Source organism: Bactrocera neohumeralis, chromosome 4, assembly GCF_024586455.1.
Source record: "Bactrocera neohumeralis isolate Rockhampton chromosome 4, APGP_CSIRO_Bneo_wtdbg2-racon-allhic-juicebox.fasta_v2, whole genome shotgun sequence".
Taxonomy (NCBI): Eukaryota; Metazoa; Arthropoda; class Insecta; order Diptera; family Tephritidae; genus Bactrocera; species Bactrocera neohumeralis.
In genome coordinates, this window is record NC_065921.1 from 73,778,385 (window position 1) to 73,795,591 (window position 17,207).

General features: G+C 32.1%; 2 non-coding genes across 2 annotated transcripts; one reads left to right on the forward strand and one right to left on the reverse strand.

The window, feature by feature from the left end:
* Positions 1–15,849: 15,849 nt before the first annotated feature.
* Positions 15,850–15,923, forward strand: Trnan-guu (transfer RNA asparagine (anticodon GUU)). The gene has a single exon. It is a non-coding gene; the product is annotated as a tRNA-Asn (tRNA).
* A 381-nt stretch (positions 15,924–16,304) lies between these two features.
* On the reverse strand, positions 16,305–16,378 carry Trnan-guu (transfer RNA asparagine (anticodon GUU)). Its single transcript has one exon. It is a non-coding gene; the product is annotated as a tRNA-Asn (tRNA).
* Between the last annotated feature and the right edge of the window lie 829 nt (positions 16,379–17,207).

Genomic DNA, 17,207 nt, shown 5'->3' on the forward strand with positions numbered 1-17,207 from the left:
TAAAAGAATTGCACCTGTGAAGGGTATATCAGCTTCGGTGCAGCCGAATTTAACGTTTTTTCTTGTTATATTTATAATTACTCTCAATTGAGGTTTCCAAAACTAAATAGTCTAATCGCTTAGCACAAGTCAGCGTATATCAGCATAAAAGATGGCACACCCTGTACTTAAAGGAAAACATGTCTACACCGCTAAAAAGCAAGTTAACAATTTAGAAAAAATTATACATGCACATACTTAAAATACATATCTACATACATACACATACTTATATATGTGTGTGCATAGAATAAAAAATGAAAATAATGATAAAAATAAAGCAGTAAATTTTGCAAAAATCTGCGCTGTGCGGCAACAAGCGCGCGTGTGAGTGTGAGAAAAAGAACTCAGTGAACATGAACGGCAAAGGCAATATCGGGAGGAGCAATAAAAAACAAAAAAAAAAACCGAATGATAGCACAACAAGTCAAACAAGTTTGCGAAAGGCCTACAGACCGACTAGCCCGGGAATGCTGATGCAGCGACAAATGCAACACACCGCCTTAAATTATTCGTCGTACAAATGCCAATATATATCTAACTATGCATACATACATACATATATATATATATACAAAGTGTGTATCTATACACAGACTTAGTTCTATATCTACTTGCATAAATGCGCTAACAAGTATTTATGTTTAAAGTGGCGCGTACAGGCTTGGGGGTGGGGGCATAAAACCCCTTTATCCACAATAAAAAGAAAAAATATTATTTTTTATAATTGAAATACTAACAATAAAATATCGGAAGTTCTGCAAAATAGGAATATCCAAAAAAAAATATATATATATTTTTTATAAAGAAAAATCTTACAAAATTTCCTTCGACAAGACTAACTTTACTAGCAAATTTTTTGTTTTTACTTGGAAAAACAGGAGAAAAGAGTGGACTTAAAAGATTTTCCATAAGACGGTGGCTCTAAAATTGAATATATACAAATGCTTTGTAGTTAGGACAAATCTTCAAAAGCCAAAAAGATTTATCATTTTGACTGACAGAAGCTCCGACATTCAAAAAAAGAACAAAAGTTAATTTCGACAGTGCCGAAACTATAATAGCCTTCACAGGTGCATTTTTTTTTATTATAAAAGGGTATAAAAAGATACTTATCTTAATTTTTATCGGTCGATTTGTATGGCAGCTATACATACATATGTTATAGTAATCTGATTTGAACAAATTATTAGGAGAATGTAGTGTTGCCTTATACTATGTAAAATTGTGTTGAGATATCTCAACAAATAAAGAAAATTTCCATACACGGACTTCATTCCGTCGTTTATGTTATAAAGGGTAATCAAGTTCTTGGTTTTCTACTGTAAAACTACCCAGAAAAACCCAGAAACTTCAAATTTAATAGGAAATGTTTATTAACATTCAAAAGAGCATTCTTTGGCATTTATTGTTTGAAGATTATCTCTTTCAAATGTTGACCGTGGCTGCGTCTCAGTTGGTCTCCATCCGTTGAGTACAATTTTCTATGACTCGTTCGTGCATTTTGACTGGTAACTGGCGAATGACACGGGTGATGTTCTGCTCGAAGGCCTGATTCAAGGCGGAATTGTCCGCATAGAGCTTAGACTTTAAATATCCCCACAGGAAGAAGTCTAAAAGTGTGACGATCTTAGTGGCCAATCGACCAAAGTCGAGGAAAAAGGAAAAAGTCTAATGAGATATCACACCGTCTTAGTGCTTCACCCTACCCAAAACGTGATATCATCTGCTCACCGAAGTATTCTCTCAATAAAGCCATTGATTGATGCGACGTGTGGGAAGTGGCGTCGTCTTGTTGAAACCAAAAGTCGCCGAGTTTATGAGCTTCATTTTCAGACATCAAATAGTTGGTTACATAGGGCGATAATGGTCGGCATTGATAGTTACGTTCTCACCGGCATCATATTTGAAGAAATATGGAGCGATGATTCCACCGGCCTGCAAATCACACCAAACCGTCGTTTTTTCTTCATGAAACAGCAGCTCTTGAGTCTCTTCAGGTTGCTCTTCACATGAAAAGTGACAATTTTGATTGCTTATATAACCATTGCGCCAGAAATGGGTCTCTTCGCTGAACAAAATTTGGCTCGAAAACATTGGAACTTTTCAAGATCCCATAGAGCGAAGCGATGTCACTTGGGAAGGTCGAGCGTCTTCAGTTCTTGCAGAATGCTGTATTTTGTACGCTTTCAATTTAAGATCTCGACGTAAAATGCGCCAAGTCGTTCCATACGACAGTCAGAGTTGCTGCGAACGGCGCCGAATCGGCTCTCCGATGTCTTCGTGTACACTCTCAGCTACGGCTGTTATATTTTCTGCACTGCGTGCTTGAGGTGGTCTATTCGGTCCAATATTATTCACTAATGAATGCTGGGTCTCAAGATGGATGATCTTGTTGGGAATAGTACGCTCAGTAGACCGATTATGTTGACCATAAGAACTGAACGTTGGCCGAACGTGAATTTTCGTAATAAAGTTGAATGACTTATAAATGTTGTGCAGGCGTAAGTCTTTCCATGATGAAATTCCAAACAATACTAAACAAAAATAACATGACAGCTCGACGCGATTCAAACGTGATCTGTCAAAAAAAGGCTATTGAAAAAAGTACCTCTACTTGGATCAGCCGTCATAAACTAATAATAAAAAATCATTGAACAAAATTTCGATTCGATTTTTTTTTCCACCAATCACCCGAAAATGCGCGAAATGAGTGACACCAGACTGTAACACCCTGTTAAAGCTTCTTGAAAACAAATAAAATTTGCATTTAGCATTTCAACAAACAAAAAATTGTCTTAATAAAATTTTGTACTCCCCTCTTAGCAAATATTTCTGTCGCTATTTGTATACTCTCACACACACTCACACACCTATACTATATACTATACATACAACCACACATACGCGTGCTTATTGCACATGCCTGCTTGTTGCCTTGCTTAGCTGCTATCAGTTAAGCCGGCAACTTCGGCGTTGTTGCAGATTTGTTGTGTTTTGTGTGGTTTGTTGTTGCTTTTTTGTTATTTTCGACTTTTGCTGGAATTTTTATTATAATGTATTGGCTTCCCTGCATTTATCAATGCTCCGGCAGTTTTGCGTTGCTTTGTTGTGTTTGTTGCTTTTTAGCCTTTGGCTAAGCAATTTTGCTTTGGCGTATTTTGTGTTTAGCAAACATTTCGTTGACTGCCTTTCTTTCTCTCTTTACTTGCGACGGCATTCATGTTAGAGGCGCATGCAATTGCCCACTTTTAATGCAGTGGAATTTTTTTGCCTTTCAGTTGTCGTTTTTTTTCTTCCATTTTTTTTTTTAATTTTTTACTTTTGTTATCTCATTTTGTTATTTACGTGCAGTTTATCTTACATTCTCCACTTTTGCTTGAATTTGTTCATACTTGTATGTTGGTAATCATCTTGAATCGCTGATTTATTGCTGATAATTTATTTTCAATTTGCCGGTCTGTGCTTTCAATTCTAATTTATGTAATTTTGTTAAATTCCTTGAACTTAAATTTTCGCCTTTTATGCGTTTCGCTAAAGCGATTTTCGAGAAATTTATATTTGTACACATATGAATGTATGTGTGTTTATAAGAACAAGAAAAAAGGTTAACTTCGGCGGCAGCGAAGCTTTAATACCCTTCATGTGAGCTTTTCTATAGCAGAAAATGGTATAAAATGCTCCTTTTCTCGATTTTGAACGGTCAGTTTGTATGACAGCTATATGCTATAGTAACTCGATCTAAACGATTCTTTTGTAGAGAAAGCTTTGGAGAATAATTTGTGTGAAATCTTATGCGAAAATCTTGACAAATACAAAAGTTTTTTATTTTGATCGTTCAATTTATATGGCAGCTATATGACAAAGTTGTGCGATCTGAATAAGTTCGGCGATGTTTTTAGCGTTGGCTTGGAGAATAATCCATACCAAACCTCTTGAAGATATCTTGACAAATAAAGAGGTTTCCATACAAGAACGTGGTTTTGATCACTCAGTTTATATGGTAGCTATGTATATCCTGTAATGGTCCGGTATCGGCATTTTCGACAAGTGATCAGCATTTTGAGGAGAAAAGTATGCGTACAAAATAGCAGAGCGATATCTCAAAAACTGAGTGACTAGATCGCCTGTATTAAGGCAGAAATATATACTATATTAAAGACAAATTCGTAAGAAAAAATCACAAAATTTTAAAATTACTATAGATCGATTATACAGGTATTTAGAGCTAATTGATATTAACCTTCTTTGCGGAAAAATTCGCAAATAAAAATATTTGTCAATAATGCTGATAATTTGCACATATCTTTCTGACGCTAGACAGTAAAAAAGTAAAGCAGCAGATGTTAATTTTAAAATATTGTTAAAAAAATTATTTTCGTTAAATTTTTTTTTCATTTTTATTTTTATAACAAACTTTTATATTTTTATTTTCATTTAAATTTACATATATGTATATATTTCTGTTTCTAAACAAAGTATTTTTTTTTTAATTTTTTCATTTAATTCTTTTTTTTTCGTGAACATTTTTTTCATTTTTATTTTCGTTAAAATATTTTTTTTTCATATTTATTTTTGTTAAAAATATTTACATGTTTATTTTCGTTTAAAATATAGTATATGTATATATTTCTGATTCTAGATAGAGTAGTAAAACAGTAAATTTTTGTAAATTTTTTTCGTTAAATTATTTTTTTTGACAAATGAAGACTCAATTAATCACTAAGTGGAGTTCATTTCTTAAACAAAAAAATCTGGACATTTATTATCAAACGTTTTCTTAAGTTCTATTAGGCTAGACATTACTAACACAGCAAACTGATTGTATTTTAAATTTTGTTAAAAAATATATTTTCGTTAAAAAAATTTATTTAAAAATTATTTTTCACTAAATTTTTTTTCTTTAAAAAATAGTTTTTCCTTAACAAAATTATATTAACAAAAAAAAATTGTTTAATTTTTTAAAGAAAAGAAAAAAAATTTTTAAGGAAACGAATTTTTATGAATTTTTTGTTCAAAATCATTTCGTAAATTGATTTCATTTTAAATTTTGTTAAAAAATATATTTTCGTTAAAAAAATTCTTTTAAAAATTATTTTTCACTAAAAATTTTTTTCTTTAAATAATTCGTTTTCCTTAACAAATTTGTATGAATTTTTTTGTTCAAAATCATTTTGTAAATTGATTATATTTTAAATTTTGTTAAAAATTATATTTTCGCTAAAAAAAATTCCTTTAAAAATTATTTTTCACTAATTTTTTTTTCTTTTTTATGAATTTTTTTGTTCAAAATCAATTCGTTTAAAAATATTTTTGTAAAAAAAATTAAAAAATTGTTATAAATTATATTTTCGCTAAAAAAATTCCTTTAAAAATTATTTTGCAAAAATTAATTATTTTTAAAATTAAAAAACTGTTATGAAATTTGTAAAAAAAATTAAAAAACATTCTTCGAAAAAAAATAAAAAATTTGAAAAATATTTTTTCGTTAAAAAATAAAAAAAAAATTTCTTTAAAATTAAAAAATTTTCTTTAAAAAAATGTTTTTTCCTTAACAAATTTTTATGAATTTTTTTGTTCAAAATCATTTCGTTTAAAAATTTTTTTTAAAAAAAAACTTAAACAATATTTTTCGTAAAAAATTAAAAATTTAAAAAATATTTTTTGTAAAAAAATTAAAAATTTGAAAAGTGTATTTTCATTAAAAAATTTTTTATGAATTTTTTCGTTAAGAAATATTTCATTTAAAAAATATTTTTCGTTAAAAAATAAAAATTTACAAACTATTATTTTCTTAAAAAAAATGTTATGAATTTTTTTGTTAAATTACTTCGTTTAAAAAATTTAAAAAGTGTGTTTGCCTTCAGAACTTGTTATAAAATTTTCGTTAAAATGGTTTTCTTTAAAAAAATTAAGAATTTAAAAAATATTTTTTCTTTAAAAAATAGTAATGCGTTTTTCCATTAAGAAATATTTCGATTAAGAAATGTTTTTCGTTAAAAAATAAAAATTTACAAACTATTTTTGCTTTAAAAAATTTTTATGAATTTTTTTGTTAAAAGTTATTTCGTTCAAAAAAAATTTTTTGTGTAAAAATATAAAAATTTAAAATACATTTTTTTATAACAAAAATTTTTAATGAGATTTTTTGGTAAAAAAAATTTTAAAAGTTTTTTTTCCATCAGAAATTGTTACAAAAATTTCGTTAGAAAATATTTTTCCTTAAAAAATGTTTATAAATTTTTTCGTTCAGACATGTTTTGTTTAAAAAATAGTAAAAGGATCTTATTTAAAAGTCTTGGAAAGTGCAATTTTTTTGTTGGTTTTAATTCAAAATTTAACAAGTTTAATGTTAAAAAGTTGTTCTTAAAAATATCTTTCAAAATTTACCCAAAAAATACGTTTTTTCTGAAACTGTGTTAAAAAATATTTTTCGTTAAAAAAATTTTCGCTAAAAATAGATTTCGTTTATAAAAAATCGTTAATAAATATTTTTCGTTAAATCTTCGTAAAAAAAATTTCAAATGAAGTCAATACATTTTCAAACAAAAATATTTCGAAATTTTGTTATAAAAGATTGTTTGACACAAATTCAAAAATCTTTATTTAAAAGCTTTGTAAAGTGCAAATTTTTTTGTTGTTTTTAATTCAAAATTAAGTGTTAAAAACTTCTTCTTAAAAAGATCTTTCAAAATTTGTCCAGAATTTTTTTGTTTGTTTTTAATTTAACAAATTATGGCGAAAGCTCGCTATTTTGAAAAAAAAAATTTGTTCAAGTCCTGTCAGAAGATTTGTTTAAGTTCGCTTTATCCACTAAGGCAGAAACGTGTCCTTGCTGATAATATCCTGTATCAATTTTCAATATTTGTAGAAAATCAATAAAGTGACCAAATCATTCTAATTCACTATATACCAATCCTAAAAATCTCAAATGCAATTTCACACTCATATACACACTAATGTGTAAGTGAAATTACGCATTTTTCCATAATCTTTCGCTGTGCTCTCATTCTGCCACAATGTAACAAATTTTCGGTATTCCCTTTGCCCAGCGTTATTCATAACAAAATCGCCACACACTTGCCGCTGTCAACGAACGAACCACAAGACAACGGGGCATATATGCAAAAGCCTCATCACAACCCATATACACACACATACACACATATATAAGACAAATACAACACGCTATTTGTTATTTATGCGCGCTCATGAGGTCAAATAAATAAATTATGTAGCCGTCTGCAACACGAAATAGGCCCAGGCACACTAGCAGTGCGTTGTATATATGTATGTATATACATATATGTATGTATATACATATATAAGCACATATATGCTATATATAATATAAATGTATGTACATAATGCACACACAAACTTACACAAAAAAGTCTGTTTGTAGTTGCCGAAAGGTTTCAGGTTGCGTATACGCCACAGTGTGCATTTTCGCTAGACGCGCCCTCGTCTACACACACACACACACATGCAAACACAATGACAGACACATAACGTCATTACAATGTTGTGAATTTCAAATGCCCGCATTTTACATTCATGCATTTCGCTTTGCTTTCTTAATTTTTATGCCACTTAGTGGCATAAAGGCAGATACATATATGGTACATACGTGCATACATACATATTCAATATGTAGTACATATGCATATATGTATGTATGTATATAAAGAAATGTGAACAGCTGCAGCTATACATACCTCTAACTCTGCCAATTATTTTGTCTATGTTGAACTTCCGGTATAAATGTTGTTTTTGCACATTTTTTTCTCATTTACTTTCGTTATGCGAATTATTGCGTGGTATGCTTAACTTTTGCACACCCTGTAGTGTATTTGTTTGCTATTGTTGTTGTTGTTTTACTTAAGTTTAGGCTTATACGCAATATATTTTTAATTAATTCTTGTAATAACTAATCAGTAGATTAACTTGTAATAAATATGGTACCAAAACCGATAAGACGTTGCCATCTGATTAGAAATTTTAATTTAAATCATAAAATACAGCAACCAAATTGCGATTATCAGAGTTTAAAAAAGTTTCATTTACAATTTTAAGAAAGTCGAAAATTTTATCTTAAAGGCGTTGCCACCTGTTCAAGATTTATAATGAAAACTATTGTTTACATACTTAAAATATTACAATAAGAGTATAAAGGAAAACTACAATGCTTAAAAACAAAATCGTAAAGGAGTTGCCACCTGTTTAAAATGTGAATTTCAATTAAATTGAAAATCTGAACGAATTACTACAAAATATATAGCTATGTGATAATATACTATACTTTAAAGCTAAAAGTCGGGTGGTTTTATATTGTTTACGGTATAAAAATTTTTGAATAGTGCTGCCACCTATACACAAAATAAATAAAAACAAAACTCAAGAATTGAAAAAATAAAAAAAAATACCTAAATAGTGTCGACTGAAAACGTTGAAGCAAGCCTGCTGTTAAAAACTAATAATAGAAATATTATCTAAAACGAGCTGCCACCTATTTAAAATGAGAATTTCAATTAAATTGAAAATATGAACGAATTGCTGCAAAATATAAAGCCATATGGTACGATGAGCCTGCTGTTAAAAACTAATAATAAAAATATTATCTAAAACGAGCTGCCACCTATTTAAAATGAGAATTTCAATTAAATTGAAAATATGAACGAATTACTACAAAATATAAAGCTATATGATACGATGAGTCGCTTATTAAGCTTTAGAGCTAAAAATCGGTTGCTTGCAAAACATTAAAAGGTTGCCAGCTGGTTAGAAATTTGTATGTAAATCGTGAAAATAAGCAAACCAATTGTGATTATCGGAGTTTTAGAAAGTTTAAATAAAATTCTAAGAAAATCGTAAATATTAACTTAGAAGCGTTGCCAGCTGCTCAAAAATTGGTCATTAAAACAGTTTCATATATACATATGTACATACATGTATGTATGTTGAAATTTAACAATATGGTATATATAGTATGCCCTACATATAACAAAAGTGGTTTAATAATGTTCGCAGTTGAAAATTTTTTGAGCAGTGTTGCCACCTATGTATGTATGTACAAAACTTTTTTATATAGTGGTTGAAATAATAAAATAAATCAATATATAACACAAGTGGTTAAATAATGTTCCCAGTTGAAAATTTTTTGAGCAGTGTTGCCACCTACATGTATGTATGTATGTACAAAACTTTTTTATATAATGGTTGAAATAATAAAATAAATCCATATACAACGGAAGTGGTTAAATAATGTTCAAAGTTGAACATTTTTTGAGCAGTGTTGCCACCTAAATTTCAAAATTTTGAATTAAAAGGTTGAAATAATAAAACAAATCTATATAGATTTCAAACTAAGTAATTTAGGAGAGATTTCGCGAAAAAAATATTTTAGTGATTTTCTGAAATTTAAGATAAATAATACAGTTAAATATTTCGAGACTGATAGTACGATAATATCATGATAGTACTCGTAAATAAAAGGTATTTAAGAAATATGTGCTTTATACATACATATGTATGTACATATGTATATGTATGTATGGTATAGCCATGACACATTTGATGGTATCAAAAGAGCGTCTTGTATAATGGTCCAGGATCGGTTGCAAGAGATCCAGTGAGCTCTTTGTCCTCAGTAAGACTAGCCTTTCCTTAGATGTGCGTTATACCTTCAGATATCTCACCAATGGGAATAGAAATTAAACGCTTGAGAAAATTTTTATTGGCCACAAAGCGTTTTGTTGACTTATAAGTGCGTTTACAGGTCTTCCTCTTTTGCAGCTTTCCAAAAGACTGCTATAATAGTCCAAGTGCGATCTCTTCAGCAAAACTAAACTAAACTAACCTCACCTATTATGCGCTTCTTAAAAGTTATGGCCATTATTGGGCCACGCTGCTGACAACAACTCATCAAATCGCTCGTAAAATATTTCTTCTTTAATTTCTGTAATTTTAGCTTTCATTTCCAATTACTATTATCTATTTGGTTTTCAAAAATCATTCTATCCTGGTCAACATGTATCGGGTTTTCCAATATGAATGATATAATTTCTCAGTATCGTTTCGGCTATATTTAATATGTCATGATCTGTAATTTTTATTTTTCATTATATTCAGTAATGTTTACAATTACATCATGGAAAGATATAAGCAAGAACAACCTTTACAGATTATTCAATTTTATTATCAAAAAAATAATAATCAATTTAGAAAATCAGCTTCTCCTATGAGGCTCACTTTCATCTGAGTGGTTTGGTAAATTAACGAAAATTTCGATTTTGGTGCGAAGAAAATCCACAAATTATTTATAAACAACCATTAGGCTAACCTAAATTGACAGTTTGATGTGATTTTTGGTCTGGTGGAATCATCGGTCTGTACTTCTTTCGATATGAAGCTGGTAACATCGTTACTGTCAACGAAGAGTGGTTTAGATCGGTGATAATCGACTTTTTATGGCCGCAAGTGAAAAAAGTTGATCTGGACAATATCTGGTTCCAACAAGACGGGGGACGAGGGCCACACAGCAAGTGTAACAACTGAATTATTGCGAGAAAAGTTTCGAGATTCGCTTATATCAAGAAATTGTGACATTGAACGGCTTCCAAACTGTTTTGATTTAACACCATTAGACTACTTCTGGTGGGGTTATTTGAAATCACTGGTATTTAGCAATAAACCAGATTCTCGTAAATATTGAAGCGGTCTCTCTTCAAGCCTTAGAATTCAAAATTGAACGTGTTATTCATGTCTTCATTTTATTTAGTCTATAAAGTACACGAAAATTGTTTTAAACGAATTCGTTCCTGCAAGAGAAGTCTTGGAGGCCATTCTTGAATGTTATTATATTCAAAACTTAACTGTATCGATTGAACTTTTTACTAAATAAAAAAACATTTGAATTTTCTTTAACAATCAATGTGTGTTTTTAAGAAATTTTGTTACTTCTATTGGAAAACCCTGTATGTCAACATTAAAAAAAATACATTGAACTCTGTAAACTGGCAAAATTTTAAAATTTTCTGAGCACAAAATTCACATATTCAATTTTATTTTGTTTTTCTAATGCTATAGTTATGTGAGTTAGTATATATTGTAATAAAAATACCAAAAAAACAAATGTTATTACCGTTATAATTTTTTAAACCTCTTGACTGGCCTTTAGTCACCATCCAATATTTTGTTTTTAGAATTTCTGTATTTAGATTATTTTTTAATTAGCTTATGATTAATTATTATTTATTTTAAGATATAAATATTTTTTTTTGTTTTTAGTAGTTTCATTAATACTTTTTTCTAGCTTCAAATGTGAATTAAAATTTTTTTCAAGAAGTATTTGAAACACATTATTTGCAATAACCGATTTTATATTTTTTTTTTGTTTTTTTTTATATTAAATTTCTTTTATTTAACATTATCTATTTTCTTTACGCGCCTACGCTTTGTTGTTGAAATTAGATTTTAATTTTTTAACATCATGCATATTCACTAAATTTTTTTACATTTTTATTTCAGTTTTTATTTTACTATTTCATACCGCAAATTTTCCTTAGTTATTATTTCATTTTTAGTTTTCCATTTTTTTTTATTAATTTTAATTTTTTTTTTTACTTTTATTTCCTGCACAACGCGCCACGTTACGCTTGAGCCAGCAGCACACACAAAAAATATCAATAATTGTTGTTCTTGTTGTTAAGTCACAATTTTTAATTTGACTAACGCACTAAACGATTGTTTAACGCACAGACACCGTCAATTTGAGCGCTGAATTGAAAAGTGGCATAAACATCGCAAACTTGTTGTCACTCTCATAGTCGGCAAGAGACTGAACGCATCGGCGCAACTGAAACCGAAACTGAAAACGCCAAACTGCAAACCGAACCGAAAGCCAAAAATGAAAACTGAAAAATGAAACTGAATTGCATGCATGCGAAACCACAAACAAACCGAAGCGAATGTCATGCTCAACACCGCAAAGCAATAGTAACTACAAAAACAACAGCTGCAGCAGCAACCACAACAACAAAATAAAATGCGAATTAAAGCAAAGCAGCGAATAAACGATGATGGATGCAATGGAGTAATATGCGCAAACACGCACACATGCATACTATGCACTTGTGTTAGTATATGCATACATGCACACACACGCACCGACATGTAAGAGCACGTCCATATTCGCGTGGGGAAAAGAGTCGCCGGTTTGGTTGGTGCGAATCTTGAATGAACATCAGACACTTTGTTGCTGTCGATTGTTGTTGTTGTTGCTTTTGTTGGTTTTAGTGTTGATTGATTGTTGTTGTTATTATTATCTTTGTTGTTCTTGCTGCTTTCGTTATTTTTTGTTGTTGTTTTTGTATTTATTTTTCTTGTTGTAGTTGTTGTTGCTGCTGCTGTAGTTGCTTTTTGTTGTTGTTGTTGTTTTTGTATTTGTTATTCTTGTTGCTGCTGTTGTTGTTGTCACTATTATTTTTGTTGTTATTCTTGTTGTTGTCGTTGTTGCTTTTGTTGTTGTTTTTATCACTACTTTTGTTGTTATTGTCAGCATTGTTGTTTTTGTAGTTGGTTTTGTTGCAGCGTGCTTGCATATCTCATACATATTGCTGTTGTTGTTGCATTCTTGTACTCTTTCAATGACGACAAACTCAACGTACAAATGCAAGAACAAATACAAGCGAAGAAATCTCCGAAAGAAACATTGCGCACGAAACGACAGATGAGCTGATGAAGAGCAAAATGTCAATATGTAAGTAGCTATGGTGTAATGGGTGTGAGGAGTGGCGCAAGTGGTGGGTGGGGTGGCGTGCGGTGTGTTGGTCGTCTTGTTACGAATGACGACGACGACGAATAGGCGGCAACGGAAGCTGCTCCGCAGTGTGCACAGATGCAGCGGCAATAATAACAACAACAACAACGGTACGGCACCGGTGACGGTGATGATGCAGGCGAAACAAAAAACCGGCGACAGCAGCAACTACATAAGCAAATGAAAACAAAACATTGTTATTGTTGTTGTTGTAGTTCTTGTTAGATTGTTTAACAAAAGCATTGACAATGCGCTGAATGGTGAATGCCGAAGTTGATGATACGAAGATGGAAGTAGTGATAGAACAAAAAGAAAATAAGTGAATATTGAGTGAAAGAGTAAAACATTACAGACTTTTGGTTTATTTAGTTGAAAGAAATGAAGATGTACAAAAACAAAAGAGTTATAAAATAATGGAAACAAGATCTGTGGACTAACGTTCTGAGAACGTTTTAGTTATGGTTGAGAGACTTCGGTAATCTTTGCAGGCTGCTGTTAAACATTCGAAGAAGTTAATGCATCCGAGCACCCAACGGAATGGAGGTCTTCCTCTTCTTCTGCTTCCCCCGGCGGAAACAGCGCCAAATACTCTTTGAGCTGGAGTGATTTCATTCTTTGGGACGACATGACCTAGCCAGCGTAGACGATGTCTCTTAATTCGCTGAACTATGTCAACGTCGTTGTAGATCTCGTACAGCTTGTCGTTCTATCGACTGCGAAGGACCATAAATCATCCGCAGAACCTAACTCTCGAAAACTCGGAACGCCGACTCATCAGATGTTGACATCGTTCATTGTTCTGCTTCATATAGCAGGACGGGGATAATGAGTGACTTGTAGAATTTGATCTTTGGTCATCTAGAGAGGGTTTTCCTTTTCAATTGCTGAAGTAGCACCTGTTGGCAAGATCGCATTAATTTTACTCACATAAATTATGGATGACAACATTTCAGAAAGGAATGGAAGGGAAAAGGGTATCTCTTGATTCTAGTTTTGCTGGAAAATAATCGATTAAACAAAACGCTTTACGTGGATATCGATGAAGGCAATTCCATCATAAACTTAACTTAACTCTTAATTAGATAAAGAGACGAGTCGAATTGCTCCGTTAGTAATAAATCTTCGACATTGCTTTTGTTTTGAGGCATTCTACTATAATTAAGAGGAAAGCTGAGGTTGGAACTGTCCCCGTTCGTCTAAAAATTAGGGCTTGTTCCAGAGATCAGAGAGATACTGTCGTGGAAAAGACATCTCTCACATCACTGGCACAGAGGGATCCCATCGCCTCACTAGCACCCAGTAGGTTATTGGACTTCATCAATATACTGGGGCTTAGTGAGTCCCTGTGAATTAGGAGAGGGCACAATAGACCTAAGGTCGCGGTGCATTCCTCAATTATTTATCTATCACTGGCACATTATGAACCACACGAACTACGTTGCTGAACGCCTTGCTGCATATAACAAGAAGTATGGCCGAGAAAGCTGCTCTTTAACTCAGAGTATCTGGGTACTTAGAAGACTACGCGTATGATCACACTTTGATTTCATTCCAAAATACTTGGATTACCAGGTCGGCGATCCCATGCCTGTCTGTCTTTCTCTGCTCAAATAGAGGAGAGGGTTGGAGAGCTCATCTACGCATGGATGGTCGCCGAGCCCAGGCCTGGCTGTCGTTTCTCTGCTCAAATACTTTCGAAGGAGTCATGGGAGGAGAGGACTTACTAGAGGAGAGTGTTGGTTAGATCTTTTACGGATATATAAAAGCTTGCGACGAGGTTTGGTGAGGCATAACACTGTCGGGAACTTTCATCAACTCCGGTTTTAGGCTTCCTGATCACTACAGAGTCTTTGAAGCGGAGATGGCTGTCATGTAAATAGCAGTAGATCTACTGCTCCTGAGCGCAGCTTCCTTCAGTGTAGTGACTATACATTCCGTTAGTAGGTTGACGATATTAGCTTTGTTCGCTGACTGTGCGCCCAACTAGTGAAGGGAAGTCAGCTTATCTCTAGCATCGAGTTATTCTCGATACCAATACCTGGCCACAGCGGTATTGAAGGAAACTAGTGAAAAGATGTCAGCTTATCTCAAGCATCGATCATTTTATCTTTAGACTTTTAGGTTTGGGTGCTAGGCCACAGCGGTATTGAAGGAAACTGTAAGGCGGATGAGCTTGCTATGACAGATACTTCGGATTCAATAACTGCAGAATGGGAACAGAATGAGAACAAGGAGGAGCTGGCTTCTTGTGGTTTGCTACTTAAATCAGCAAACGTTGGTCAATTACCAGCAGCTAAGCAGTCACAAGTTACTTCTGCCTCCGGATGAATCGAAAGTGGTCTAGCTCTTCGCACAACACAACTTTCAATGGTTGTTGCAGTTCAACACTGTTCGATTGGAATTCATGCAATAAGATAGAACAACTTACTGGTTACCAGCTGCATCAGTTGTCTGGAATAATATGAAATAGAATCATCCCAACACTTCCACTTCGAATGTCGTCAGATCGAGATAAAAACACCTCCAATCATACTTTTAGACATCCGAGTGAAATAGAAATAAAACACACAAGGAGATTTTTGATAGGTTTAGCGCGTTTGCTGCAAGTTCCGAAACAACTACAGGAGCTTTTCGTCTGCCTTCAAAACGGACTGTGATACCCACGCCATGCTGAGGGATCCGCCATCTAACCTAACCTAATCACATCACTGTTAACTGTCATGCCTTCGATGTTAGCCTTAAAATTCAAATCAACGAATCTTAAAGCAGCGGCTCTTAGAGGTCGCATAGGAAGTTGCTGCGTTAGGCTTACAGAACTTTATAATTTCTTTATAACAAAGCGGTTATATTTGACAGATTAGTATCGAATTATTTATGTCTTAATTATAAAGATTCAATACTCACTTATACCAAAAATATAAGGTTTATTAAGCATCTCTTAGAATATTGAAAAAACCGGATGTTATTACTTGGACAGAACTGGCAGCATGGCCTCCGTGGCGCAATTGGCTAGCGCGTTCGGCTGTTAACCGAAAGGTTGGTGGTTCGAGCCCACCCGGGGGCGCACAAGTTTTTTGTAACTAATCTGCTTAATTTTAGATATATATACATATGTTCTTCATCGGAAAAATTTTAATAAAATAAAAATATGTCTGCATAATTATATATAATGACCTTGACATAGCTGAAGAAATAAATATTATCTCATAAAATGATGAGCTGATAGAAAATTTTATAATAATTTTTTAATATAAATTTTTTGTTTGTTTTTTGTTGAAACTTTAAGCTTAATCAAATCCATTAATACTATCGAGAGGTTCTTTCAACAGAAGCATCACAGTAAACTGATTATATCTACTTTTATAAAGCGATAAATATATGATAATTAAAAGCAAATATATTCAAGAATAAAAAAAAAACTGAATTTATAACAAAAAATTTATTGCGCCCCCGGGTGGGCTCGAACCACCAACCTTTCGGTTAACAGCCGAACGCGCTAGCCAATTGCGCCACGGAGGCTGACATCAACACTTTGCACAGTGTTCTTTATAAGCGTAGCCACAATAAAACAATAAGCATAAGTATGTAGAATCAGAATATATGCACTTACAGTGATGGCGAAAATAATGAACAAAGTTTTATGATATTAAAACTTATTAAAAATTTTACGTTCTTAAGAAAATAAAATTATAATAAAATTGCTAAAAACTCACTTTAATATCTGATGTTATAAATATTTAGGTAGTGTGACGCATGATTAAGTACTTAAGCTGGTTTAGAGCCCACCAAATAAGGAGCGAAACAAATTAGTTTGTAAGTATGGAAATCGCAATCGAATTTCTTCGAGAACACAGTTATAAAGTGAGATTCTATCGACTAAGATGATTCTTGGAACTTTTGCTGAAATACACTACAAAACGGAAACTCAATATATCAAGTTTCTAGTAGAATAGGTACATATGCTTTAGCGTGATATTTATGTTTCGCAAATCTGAAAACTGCAAAACAAATCGATAACCATTTTCACCAAAAATATGCAATAAATTGCTTAAAAAGAAAAGTTTCTCTTCTTTATTGGCGTACATGCCACTTAACAGGTTTTAGTCAAAGAAAAGTGTCAACAAACAACAAATACCACGGACTAAAAAAGGCACATGAAAGCACACGCTCCGCCAAAACAAAGTCACCTTATGCGATCTCAAAGAACTAGATGAAGTATCAGAATTAGATCCTTGATGACGAATAATTCAGCTCAAATTAATTAAATTGTACCTCCATTTGACAGGACCACTAAGAAGCCTGAAACTCCAGAATATCTGCTAATTGACTGCATAGCAGTCTGCAGAAG